Below are 14495 nucleotides of genomic sequence, written 5' to 3' on the forward strand. Positions count from 1 at the left end.
TTCGTCGATGTCGATCTGTCGGATTCTTCGAGCTCGGACAATTCCGCCCTCGACGAGCTGCTCCAGGACGACGAGATGGAGTCCACCATGCTCCTCGTCTTCGTCAAGGAGATGGAGGACCGTGCAAAGCTGCTGAATCGGAGGCGCGGGTCCGTGTTGGGCCAGAATCACATCCATCGAAATCGCCTCCTCGGCCATGAGCAGATGATGGAGGACTACTTTGCCGAGGTATCTACCTATCCTCCCCATCTATTCCGTAGGAGGTATTGCATGCGGCGTAGCTTGTTCGTCCGAATTATCAAGGCATGCGAAGCCAATTCGTATTACTTCAATAAACATAGGAATGCCGCCGGGGTGATGGGTTTCAGCGCGTTCCAAAAAATCTCTGCTGCCATGAGGGTCATTGCTTATGGTATCCCTGCGGATTACACTAGCGAGTATCTTCGAATTGGCGAAGATACTACATCGGCGTCGGTGCGCAGGTTTGCTCGCCTGATTATCAAGTTGTTTGGGCCAACCTATCTCCAAGCGATTGATGGAGATAAATGAGAAAAGAGGTTGGCCGGACATGGAAGAATTGTCCAAAGGCATGGCATGGACAGTACTGTGGCAAGAGCAAAGATGCAGCCATTGTAGTTGAGGCCGTTGCATCACAAGATTTGTGGATTTGGCATTATTTTTTTGGTTTACCGGGATACTCAATGACATCAACGTGCTGCAAAGGTTCCCTTTGTTTGCCAATTAGAAAATGGGGAAGCACCACTTACAACTACAAGGTCATGAACAATGAGTACACAATGGGATATTACCTAGCCGATGGCATCTATTCAGATTGGGCAACTTTTGTTAAGTCTGTCAAGGATCCCCAAGATAGAATAGAAGAATTTTCCAAAGCTCAAGAAACAGCTCGCAAGGACATTGAGAGAGCTTTTGGTGTTTTGCAAGCAAGGTTTGCCATTGTTCGTGGCCTAGCCCGACTTTGGGACAAGAAAACCCTTGTCAATATCATGACATGTTGTGTTCACAACATGATCATCAAGGATGAAAGAGAGTTGAGCTTGCCCCGCTTCTATGACAATGTTGGCACCCGAGTGGAATCCCAACGCAATCAGGATCGCATTGAAGCTTTCCTTGAAACTCATCGGCAGATTGAGAATGCCAGTACCCATGCCCAGCTCGTCTATGATCTGAAGATGCACCACTGGCAGCGACATTGCCGTCGCCTTTGATCCTACCATTTCATTCATTTGTTTGTCACATGTATCATTGTTGAGACATTTGTTCATTTGTCCAATTTTTCGAGAGTTGTTGTAATTTGGTTGAGACATTTTTCATTTGTTCAATTTTCCTAAAACTGTTGTAATAATTTGGTTCAGACTATTGTTTACGTGTTGTAATAATTTGGATGATTATTTGATTAATTATGATCGGTTGGTCTATGTGTTGCATATGCATTCTATGAAAAAACCCTACCTTTACGGGTTTGGAATCCGCTGACGCAGAACATAGCCCGTAAACCAAAACTAAAAACACTGGTTTACGGACTCTGTTCCACGCCAGCCATTTTACGACCCGTAAACACGAGTTCGATGCACTGAATTCCGGATTTTCGGTTCACGTTTTTACGGGCTCTGCTAGAATGCTCTTAAAAGGGGCTGCTCGTTTGCCTAGCTACAGCCGGCTGTAGCCTAGCGCTCGTCTATTTTTTATCACGTATGATGCTACATTTTTTTTTCTCTAATAATAACTAAATTTGAGAAAGTTTAACTTAACACGAAAGCTAAACTACAATTGTTCACAGAACGGAGCGGGCATCGGATTTTAGGTCGGGCTTATCAGACCAGGTCGCTCTATCAGGTGGTCCTAGTCCTACAAGGCATCCACAGTGACACACAACCAGGCATGAACCGGGCCGCGAGAGTGTCATTTTCCTGGCGCGCAACTCGTCGGCTGACTTGGACGCTTCTCCTGGCAAACGAATACTGTCCCAGTAGGCACTAGCAATACCCGACACAACACGCTGGTACAAAAATCACGGCACATCACATCTACCACTGACCACTCCACAGCTCATATAGAAAGAGAAGAAAATCACAGCTTTGCAACATCCCAATAATAATGCGAGAAACGCAATCCAATCGATGGATGTGCAACATGCCAACATTATTATAGGCCTACATCACGACCCACAAATTAAGTGGCGATCAGGGAACGCTCGCCTGCTGAGTGCTGAGTGGCTGCCGCGTCGGCTTCGCAGGAAAACGACGCACGACTATAGCTGCTGCGCCTTGCTTTGGCATTCCCGATTTAACAAACTGCAACAGGAGAATAATATTGCAGATGCGTCCACTGAAACACACTCTCCTATCGCACAAAAGGAAAGAAAAATGACCGAAAGGCCTCGGCGATGTGGTCGTCGGCGTGGACACCAAATCCGGCAAGGCAGTGATCGTGGATCTCGCGGATCTTGTCGTGATCGCGTGCGTAGGCCACAGCCACAAGTGGGTGTGTGCGCGCCAATCATTGCTCCGGCGATGCCCTTTCGCGCCAATCATTTTCACCCATAGGAGGAAGAAGAGGAAGGAACGGACCCTTCACCTCCGTTTTGAGGATGCCGACGCTGCGTAAGGGCATTTTCAGCGGCGCGACGTATTTTAATGTCCGCGAGCGTCCGTTTACGTCGCGCCGGACGCTAAAATGACCGTTTTTATCCGCGCGTCCGTTTGTGTTTGGGGTCTGCTCCAGCGGGGCGACGCATTTTTTCCCCCCTTTTCTCAATTAAACATAGTTTCAAAATATTACATTACATTTTGAAACATAATTTTACACAAACTAACACATAGTTAGGAACATGGTTTACACAAACTAACACATAGTTTGAACTATGGTCGACACAAATATAATTTTTTTTTAAATAGAAGCCAGTTGTGTTTATTTCCGTATGTTCGCTGCCAAGAAAGAACATTCGAGGGCACACCCAATCACCCAAACTGGAAAATCCAGCGGGAGGAGATGGTGCCCTTGTTGGTTCTACCGATGAGGCGAACAGTACGAAACCTCGACTATCGGCTTCGTCCGGCCCGTAGCCGATTCGCCGCAAAGAAAGAACACTCGACGTTCTAACTATCGGTGTCGGAGCCGGAGTCGTCGGTGTGGTAGTGCTCGCGGCAGGCTGTGTCGTCGAACACCTTGACGATCATCTCGCCGTCCCCTCGTAGAGGAAGGTGAGCCGGCAGCCGGGCTCGAGCGCGAGGTCGCGGCGAATTTGTCCCACCCCGTGTGCGGGTACATCTTGCCCTACCCGTCGAACATGACCTCCACGGTCCGGCGGCGCAGGTTGCGGACTCGGCCTCCCGTAGCCGCAAGTGCGCCGGCTCGACGCCGTCAATGAACTCGGCGAACTTGTCCGGTGGCCGCTTGATGACGAGTGGGTCGTCGTCGATGCGGAGGAGGAACTCGAGCGGCGCTCCTCCCTGCGAGGACGAGGAGGGCGCGAGCGACGGCGAGCGGCCGGGCCGTAGCTGCTCCACCACGGCGGCCCCTGCCCCGGCCACGGGGCGCCCGTGGCCGCGGCCTCGACCGCCTCGCAGGCCACCAGGCCCGGCCATGGACTTCCTCGCGGGCTTGGCTGCGTCACAGGAACACCTAGGCGGCGCTACGGTCGAGCTTTGTGGCGGCTAGGGTTTCTTTGGAGGTCTGGATGAGGAAGAAGAACGCGCGCCCCCTTTATATAGGCCGGCGGCATGCGGTGGCCGCGGGACGCGTGGCGTCGCCATTAACCTGGTTGGCGGAGGTGGGCGGCCGCTCGGCAGCCGAGGCATCGTCGCCATTAACGTGGCGCAGAGTGCCGAAGCGACGCAGCTTTGCAGTCGCTGGCGCGTTTGAGAAGACGCATCGACGCAGGGTCGCTGCCAGGCGGCCCAGCCGAAACGTCCGCCAGACACGAGCGGACGTTTCCGGACGTCCGCGGAGACGGATCCGAGGCGCATATTTGGGCTAGGTTTGCGTCTTCGCGGACGGCCCGGTCACTTTGCGTCGCCCCGCTGGAACAGGCCCCAGACGCATTTCCGGTCACGGCGGACGCTCAGCGTCCGTTTGCGTCGCGCCGCTGGAGATGCCCTAAGGGTATTTCCAACTGGGTAACGTATTTTGGACGTCTAAATTGTCAACGGACGTCCGTTTGTGTCGTCTGGCGAACGCGAAAATGACCGCGAGGCGCGATATTATCCGTTTGCGTCGGCGGCCACCCCCAGCGGTCCGACGCATTTTGGACACCACACTGTTTTGTTTCCCTTTTTGTTGAAGAACTCCCCAATTTATACATTGGTTGTAAGTTGTACTTAACGAATCTTTGAAAGAGCAAATTCAAACGCGAAAATAAGTTGTACTGATTATGAACTAATTCTCGAATCGAACAAGTTCAAACATATTTAACATACAAACTAGAGAAGAAATTTAAAAATAAAGAAATTATAAGCTAATTCTTGGCCTTCTTGTTAGAAGGCCCTGCCTCGTTATCCTCAGGGACGCGCCTCTTGCTTGTCACCTCCTCCTCGGAAGAGGAACTGCCGGACGACGCGCCTGTGGAGCTTGAGTTCCAGTCGGACGACTGGTCAGTGGCGTCTTCGTCGTTGTCGTCGATGAACGGACGACGACGCGCCGCCTGCGCCCTTGCCCGGGCCCTTGCCGCCGCCTTCTCATCCGCCGCCTCCAGCGCCTCCAGACGTGCGAACTTGGCGTCAGAGTCCTCCTCCTCCTCCTCCTCCTCCTCCTCCTCCTCCTCCTCCTCCTCCTCCTCCTCCTCCTGGCCGTCGCTGCCAACGACGCCTCCGTTCTCCTCGACCTCCCTCGGCGGGGAGCCAGGGTCGCTGGGCGTCGCAGACATTTCCCACCAATGCCGCCATCCTGGCGGCTGGCTTGCCCTCGTTCTCCGAGTCCGACGACAAGGACAAGTTGCTCATGGCGCCTGGCTAGCCGGTGTTGGAGAAGAAGAAGAAGATTGTCAGGCGGTTCGACGTGAATTACATCATGCGCAGGGGTTATATTCTGCAGGGATTAATGGTGGCGCGTATAACGAAGAGGCATGCGGTTGCTCTTCTGTGGCGGTTCGGCGCTCCATTCCGGCGGTTGGTGGGTTGATCGGCGCGGTTGCCACTTCGGCGGTCGGCGCGCTTGTTGTGCTTTAATTCGAGGCCGATCGAGACAGGGTCGCTGCTAGGCGGGCCCGTGGAGGAAGCGAGCGGACGCTAGGCGCGACCGCGCAGCGTCCTTGGAGACGCAAACGTGTCGCATATTTGCGCCGCGTTTGCGTCGTGCGGACGCCATGGACACGATGTGTCGCCCCGATGGAGCAGGGTGCATACGCATTTCCGGTCCGTGCGGACACAAACGGTCGCGCAGTGTCCGTTTACGTCGTCCCGTTGGAGATGCCCTAAAACCCCGGCTACTTGTCGGATCAACTCGCTGGAGCGAGGGTTTTGAGCTGTGCATCAACTGCACTTTAAGCACCAAGCCTATCAACTCCAACCGCGTTGTCCATTTCGAATATAGAAAGCGTTCGATTTCATATGTTAGCGGGCGGGTAGACAGAAAAAATGGACCGTGTTCCTTTAGAGCATGTCTAACAGACCCCTTAAATTTCTACCCCGTATAACACGAGTAGAGGGCCCTGTATTCGATTTTGATCGGCCGAAAACTCGTCCGAGCTAGCAGACCCCGTATCTCTAAACTGTAAAAGGGTATATTCCTAGAATATGCCAATTTTCTTTTTTTCCTCTTCTTCCTACTCTCCTTCTTCCACCTCCAGCCCAACCCTCGCCTCGACCCGCCCGGCCGGCCGCCGCCCCTGCCCGCCGCCACCGGCCATGGGCCGGCCGCCCCCGTCCGCCCGCCCGCCCCCGCCTGCCCCCGCCCGCCCCGACCACGGCCGCGCCCACCCGTCCCCGCCCGCCCGCCACGGCTCCGTCCACCCGACCACGCGCCGACCACGACCACGCCCGCCCCGACCATGCCCGCGCCCGCCCGCCCCGACCACGCCCACGCCCGCCCGCCCCGACCACGCCCGCGCCCGGCCCCGCCTGCCACTGCTCCTTCCTCGTCGACCACGCTCCCGCCCGCCCGCCACTGCTCCGTCCGCGTTGACCACGCCCGCGCGCCCCTGCATCTCCGGCTTGGCCGCAGCTGCCGCTCGCACCGCGCCGCGCCTCGCGCGCTCCCCGCCCGTGCCGGCTCCGGCGCCATCGGCTGCACACGCGCCTAGCTGCTCCAACCGTCGCGATTTTCTGAAAGTTCAGCGCGCCACGAGTGGGGGGTTGGCCCTGTATTCAGCCTCCCGCCCCGTACAAGTAAGGGGTGAAGACCCGCCCCGTAATCGAAAACAGCAAAAATCGGAGCGGGGGCCGTTTTTACGGGGTCTGCTAGACGGCCGGGTAGAAGCGAAACCCGTATTTCGGCGGTTATTATACGGGTTTGGCCCTTTTAAGGGGTCTGTTAGACCTGCTCTTAGGTAGCCCATTGGATGCTAGCTTTTGGTGCCTGCACATAATCAGACATAATGTGTCTGTTTGGACGCATCCATTGAAGATGGCCTAAAGAGCTCGAATAAAGATACCAAGGTAAAATGTAGGCTCGGTGTTCGCTTCATTGGAGGGAAACTACGCCACCATTAAAGATGTACGAGAATACACTAAGGGTTCACAAGCGCCATGAAAGCTTACCTTCCTCTCTGTGAAACTCCTCCACAAAGTAGAAGCTAACACTAGTGCTAGAACATCGAGACTCGAGAGAACCCACTTGGAAGTGAAAGTATGATAGCACCCACAGCAGGATCACATATAGTCTTGATGCACACCGTGCTAACAGAAGTTACCAGTGAGTACCATCATAGGAGATATGCTCAATCGAGATATTCTATCGCTGAAACAAAAAGAACCTAGCCGTGCAAGGCGGTAATGTAAGTGTCATGGGATTTTCGATGGCTAGACTGGAGGCATGTGTCTTCACGATAAGCCACGCATGCTAAAATAGGTGCAAACGACCTGCATTGTTACAAAATGCTACTTTCACGTGCTTTAATATATGTAGATGTGCGCCATTGCTTACACTGAGAAAACTTATTTGGAAATTTGTTACCTTGTGTGGTAAGAAACTTGCATGAAAAGATGGATTGCACAACAACCTATTTTCATGTGGATGACATTTTGACTAGTATACGACTTAGCTGGTAAGTAATCTTTGGTAAGGTGGTGAATTTCCGTTGGTAACAATACATTCATTAGTTCACAACTCTATGGCTTTGCCACTCCCTATCTTTGGGTTTGTTAGGCCGAAGGGTTGAATCGACTATCCCAAGAAGAGAAAGGATGGCACTAGAAAATCATGAAATTATGGAGAAAATGGTGGATAGTATTCATGAGAAAAGATAGCGTATACAGTTGGATTGCCATGGATCAATCCTCTAAATCTGGTGCATGCATTAGGTCATTGATCATTAAGAGTTAACATACAAGGACGAGGTGAGCAGTAAGTAAGCTTGTGTGACAAGACATTTGACTTGTGTTACTAGTGAATGCCTTGCATGGTAAGTGAGATTGAATGCCAATATAATTACTACTATGCATAGTCACTTACTTGGTTTGTTAGAAATCTTGTGTGACAATATTGAATTGCATAGAATGTTATCTCACACTTGGCTTGCACTACAAGTTATATTCTATGAGAAGCAAACGAGAACATACACTTTTTACTCTTAGGAGGTTGGCTATATAGGATGGCCATAAGGGTCCAAATGATCATGAATGGGAGATAGGAAGAGAAACACACCGAAATTTGGTTGTTCAAGCTCCATTTGTCTTTCTGCTCCACTTGTTTTCAAGTCATGTAAATAGGTGCTAGAACACCAAGACACATTTTGTTTCCATCCATGTACATGTGGATATTTTGGAGGCACTGCTCATTGTGAAGATAAGAACGACCCTCAAGTTGTAAATATTATAAGGTGTTGTTGCGGGGGAAAGTCAAGGAAGAAGTATGACTACTTCCTCTACTAGGTGTGTGACACTTCGAACAGCTTCTACTACCAATATGCCGCACTGCGTGTCTAGAGGTAATACTATGATCCTAAAATGTGTGCATGTTAGAATATTGATATATATGCTATAACAGCCTACATGCATTCCCCAATAGTGTTAACGCCGGGCCTAATGGAGATTATATCTTGAGGGGCTTTGTTCCTTCTATACAGTAATATGATCATTGATGCATGAGCTATTACATTCGATGTCTTTGTTCCATCATACGCTTTGCAGGCTTTGGCACATTTACCTCACCAACATCGTCATCCTCGTTTTCTTATGTGTCTGAAGGACAGGCAGAAGCTACTCTCAACAGATTTCCAAACTCCCCTTCCTGCAAAGATTCAAACTAAAACACGAGGTGTTTGTCAACAACACTTAACAGCTGGACGGGAATTAAACAAAAAACAACCATTATTGCAGGAATTTGTAGCATAGAAAACAAAAAATTTCCTACCGCAAGAACGAATAACAAGCCAAGATATATTCTAGTAGATGGTAGCAACGAGGTGAAGATAAACATACCCTCGAAGATCGCTAAGCGTTAACAAGATAAATCTCGTGGTGGATGTAGTCGATCACTTGCCGCTTTCAAAAGCGCGTAGAAGATCTTGACGGTGCCACAATCAGGCAGCACCTCCGCACTCGGTCACACGTACGGTGTTGATGACGACGTCCTTCTCCCCGTTCCAGCGGGCAGCGGATGTAGTAGATCCTCCTCGGAATCCCGCCAGCACGACGGCGTGGTGACGGTGGTGGTGGAGATCTCCGGCAGGGCTTCACCGTAAGCACTGCCGGAGAAGAAGGAGGAGGGAGTAGCTAGGATTTGGGAGAGGGGGTGCTTGGGCACCGGCCTGGGAGCCCTTTGGTGGTGCGGCCAAGAGGTAGTCAGCCCCCTCCCTCTCCCCTTCATTATATAGGTGGACCCCCCTAGGGTTTGCCCAAAATCCGAATAAGAGTCAAACTCAAAAACTTCCATATTGGTGAAACATAGGGGAAGTGGGACTCCTCCCTTTCCTTCCCCTATGGCCGGCCATGGTGGTGGAGTCCACCATGGACTCCACCTTCCCCTTTGGTCGGCCTAGGGTTTGTGGAGTCCATCCGGGACTCCACCTTCCATGTTGATTTCTTCCGGAAGGTTCTAGAACATTCTAGCGCCTTCCATAAATGCACCGGATCATTTTCAAACTTGGAAAGTGACTTCCTATATATGAATTTTATTCTCCGGACCATTCCGGAACTCCTCGTGATGTCCTGGATCCCATCCGAGACTCCGAACAACATTTGAACTCCATTCCATATTTCATATCTACTTAAAACGACATCAAACCTTAAGTGTGTCACCCTACGGTTCGAGAACTATGTGGACATGATTGAGACTCCTCTCCGATCAATAACTAATAGCGTGATCTGGAGATCCATAATAGTTCCCACATATTCAACGATGACTTCGTGATCGAAAGAACCATTCACATAAATTAACAATTCCCTTTGTCTCGCGATATTTTACTTATCCGAAGTTTGATCGTCGGTATCTCCATACCTAGTTCAACCTCGTTACTGGTAAGTACTCTTTACTCGTACCGTGATATGATATCCCTTGTGAACCAGTCACATGCTTGCAAGCTAATTAGATATCATTCCATCGAGAGGGCCCATAGTATATCTATCTGTCATTAGGATGGACAAATCCCACTATTGATACAAGTGCCTCAACCCTATACTTTCCGAACACTTAATGCTACCTTTATAACAACCCATTTACGCAGTAGTCTTTGGTGTCATCAAAGCATCCATCCGGTGTAGGTGATTAACAAGATCTCATGGTCGAAGGATTAAGTTACTATGCATATTAAAGCTTGAAGCATAAAGAACTAAATGACTTGATCATATGCTACGCTTACTATGGGTGTATGTCCATCGCATCATTCACCTAATGATATGACCTTGTTAATAATAACATCCAATGTTCATGATCAGGAATTCATGATCATCTATTGTCAACACCCGGATTTTTAAGTCCAGATGCCTATTATGCCATACATCGCAATCCCAGGAATATTGTTTTTGCGAGACATAATAGATTGATATCACAGAACATCATTCATTACAAACCATAATTGTCTTACGTCAAAGGATCACATGATCCAGTCTTAATACAACATAGTGGATCTAGAGATCCTATTACAAAACACACAACGGAAGTAGCGTAGTAGCGGTTGCGGTCCATCTGTTCCACAGGCAACTGTTGACGTCAGGAGTAGTCCTAGTTATCATAGACGTCCTGCTGTCCATCCTCCTGGTACTGGTTCTCCTCTTCATAGTCTGGCCATTTGAATAGCCAGGGACAAAGCCATGAGTACTTTAAAGTACTCGCAAACTAATACTAATGTAAGCACTATCAGCTATGGTAAGAGGGTGCTAAGCTCTAGGTTTATTTGCATAAAGCCAATTTTATTTCATACGCACTTTAGTAATAAAAGACTCTTTATTTGCCTAACTTACTCAAGTGAGAACATTAGTGTTATTCCCACAACTCTGTTGTGATTTAAGTCAAAATTCACCTTTCAAGTTCAAGTCACAAGTCATATGTCATATTTTGAAAATGGGCTGATGACGAAACAGTATGGCCTTTCCAATCGTCCATAACCGTGGACACGGCTATTCGAATAGTTTTACGCTCTGCAGAGGTCGCACACTTTTGCCACAACATTTGCAATAATCCGTCGAGGTTAATCGGCCCTGATTTGTCACACTCCGTGTGCGGACTACCAACCATAACCTTTCACTTACATACCCTAGTATAGGCACCTCTCCCCATGAGCTTCGCCTCCCAGTGAAGACAAACCGTAAACCTGGGAACTGCAAAGGGATTGGGCCGGACATTCACCTCATTTCACGTCATTTCACTTTCAACGGAGGCAGCCTCGGCATAACCCCTATGACGCTTGTTCAGAGGGAACCCATACTAAAATACACAAGTTTCTAGTTAAGCCCTACCCAGATTCAGGTATTGTGGGGGTACTCAAAAATTGGAATGGTATCGCATCCGAACCCAACCATCAGTTTTTGTAAAGTTCACCATGTCATTCACAAGTCATATTCACCTTCAAAATCTTTCAATAGAATGAATCATCATTCCAAGGTTTTCAAAGTCATTTGTTCCACATGTATCCCATCTAGAGTAGTCAATTTTAGTTTTAGCACTAGCAACTAGTCATGAGGGGTGCTAACTAGCTTGTATCTATCTAGACTAATTTTGATGCTCTTGTAACACTCTATACTTAGACCAAAGTGAACTATGCACAAAATAAACTTTGATAAACCAAAGTAAAGCTTGTAAGAATAAAACTTGGGATTGGATCCTTAACACAAAGTAATATTGTAGTGATGCCTTGCTCTAGTAGAGCTTTGCATTAGGGTAGCTTGGGAATAGTTTGCAATAATATAGCTTGCATTAGTCTAGCTTGCCTTGCTTGGTGTAGTGATCAAAGTTTTCTTCTTCTTCCTCGTAGACTTCTTCTTCCTCGTAGCACTCGGGACTAGCGTCTATAAATGAATACGAGATACACAATCACCAAACAAATACTTAAGTAAACTAGTAACCATAATGGTTCACAAAAGATGACCTATTATCATCACAAGCATCCATATTAGGGTTTTACTTTTATTTACTTTGAAAAGTAATTTCCTCTTATTGAAATATTTGCTAGGGTTTCCATTTATTTCCTTTGAGAAATAATTTCCTCTCATTGAATCTTGTTAATATTTAATCTCCTCAAATGATAAAGTATGAGTACATGTTGACCAAGGTCAACACTTCATATTTACAATTTGGGAAAAATGATTTAAATGAGATACTTCATCTCATGAAATTTAAATACTACTATGGAACAATTTAATATCACTAAGTAATTAAATATGAGGTGCTATAGAATAAGGTCATTACCTCATATTGGATTACTTAAGACAATGAGTGAAATGAGAGAGTACCTCTCATACTATTTAAATAAATTAATTGAGATAATTTAAATGGACTAGAAATGGCCACATAGCCATTATTTTGCTCTAGCCCATGATCATCTGAAACAACTATGTTATATTTTTGCATAAACAATTATAGTATGTGAAATGTGAATTATGAGAGTTAGAATCATCTCAAAATAATTTATGGTTGATTTTAAATAAATCATTGAAGTTTGAAAAGCTACTGCCTTGTTATTTTTATTACATGAGTTCTACAAAGAACTAGGGTTTGAGACTAGTGGGGTTTGATAGATAATTTCACAATCTTTCCAACAATATAAAATTCATCAAATTTGGCTCAGTGGACTTGAAGTTATTTAATTTCTAGCAAAGCACCAGTGTTGATTTGAATTTAAATCGAATTAAAGAAATTTGAATGAAATGGACGCGCGGGAAACGAATTGGGTCGGCCCAGCTGTGCTCCAGTGCGTAGCGGGCCACCTGACACTGGGTCCCGCCCGTCAGTCACACTTAACTAGCGAAATGGTATGAGCAGAGGGAGGCCGTAGGATTAGATTAAGATCGAACGGTGCAGGAGCGTCGTCGTCTCCAGCGAGAGGAGGCTATTGGCGCGGCGAGGCTAGGGGGTTGGCGAGCTCACCGGCGGCCGGCGATCGTCGGAGTTGGCGCAGGAGGAGGTTGTCGAGGACGGCGGAGCGTCTAGTACCGGTGGCGTCGCCGGAGGTGACTCCAATCAACGGCTGCTTCTACGGCGGCTCCACGGGCTCCGGCGGTCAAATTGGCTACCTACGGTGTAAATTGGGCAGAGGGAGAGCTCGAGGATGATCAGAGACGAGAGGAGAGGCGAGTGGTGTGAATATTTCGAGAGGAGAAGGCCTCCTTTTATAGGATTGAGGTGTGGCTGAGGCGCACGGGGCAGGTCGTCGATGGAGGCGACGTGACAGGGGCGGGCGCGGACCAATGGCTATGTCTGGGAGGTAGCTGGGTCAGAGGGGCGCGAAAGGAAGGAGCGAGGGGAGTGCTGACGCGATGGCGCGAGTGTGCGCACTGGCGCGTCCAGTGACAGGTCTGGACGCGCTCTGGCGTGGCCTGGCGTGTCTGGGCGTGTCGAGTGCTGGCCAATGTCGTGCTTGTCTCCGGCCAGGGATGGTACAAGCGTGTTCAAAAGGGTGTGGTGATCCTTGTTGACATGGTGAAGGGGACCAGGGAAGAATGGAGAGGAGGAGTGGCATGGTGATGTCATGGTGCACGACATGGTTGCAATGTGATCATGTCTCCACTTTTATCATGTCTCCAAGGCCTGGCATGGTGTACTGGGTGTAAGAGGAGGTCCATGATGACAGAAAGTGTGAGGGTTTAGTCTAAAATCCAATGAATATTAGATAGTATGCTCAAAGTCATTAAGTGCACACCAAGTGTTTGTGTTAATGGCCGCAAGAGAAATATTTTTGAATTTTGAAAAAATATTTTATGGAGATGGTTCAAATAATGTTTGACACACAATGGTGGTGGTGGGGTGCAAAATGGAATTGATTTGTGAAAATTCAAAATATGCATAATCTAGAATCTGATTCAATGTCACCACTTTGTATCCTTATATTAAAGAATTGGGAAGGAATTAGACAAGGTGGTCAACACCAAAGTTGTTCACCTTGATGATGTCTTGGATGAGGTGCAAAGAGTTGAGAGAGTTTGGTTTAAGAATCTCTTAATACAGGGGCTAAAGAGGGTAAGATGTTAAAAATGGCACAAGTGACCATTATCACATGTCACTTGATTTTGATTTTTCTTTTAATTTGATTTGGTTTTTATTGATTCAAAAGTGATTCTTATTAGTTTAGTAACACTTCCAAACCATTGACACCATTCAAAATGGCCTAGGTTGAAGATTTACAAAAATGGCCATAGCCTCATATGAGGTGATATTCTTATTTTCTTTTTCTTCTATTTTATTTCACTTGATTCTCTTAGGCATGGCTTAGGGTCCATTTAAGGTTAGATTGGGTTTAGTAAAGGTTTCAAACCATTTGGTTAAAGTATGAGGGCATAGGTCAAGATTTATCATTATGGCTATATGCCTCATATGCCTCTATGTATATTTTTATTTTATTTTTGTTTCACCTTTGCTTTAGTTGGTAAGTGATAGGTTGGGTTTGTTGAGGTTTTTCAAACCATCTAAACAAGGTAGAACATGGCATAGTTTATTATTTGTAAATATGGATATTTGCTCACATAGGCTTCTCTTTTTAATTTAATTTCTTTTTATTTTGTTTTAGCTTGGATGGTGAAAAGAAGAGTAAGGTTTAGGGTTTAGGAGCATTTCAAAGTAATTCACATAAGCATCATGGCAATATCACAACATATAAGCATGAGTACTAGGCACAACCTCTAACTCAATTAAAGTTCTTGTTGGTTCCAAATTTTGGAAATAGGGAA

This window comes from Lolium rigidum, chromosome 3 (assembly GCF_022539505.1).
Source record: "Lolium rigidum isolate FL_2022 chromosome 3, APGP_CSIRO_Lrig_0.1, whole genome shotgun sequence".
In the NCBI taxonomy this organism is placed as follows: domain Eukaryota; kingdom Viridiplantae; phylum Streptophyta; class Magnoliopsida; order Poales; family Poaceae; genus Lolium; species Lolium rigidum.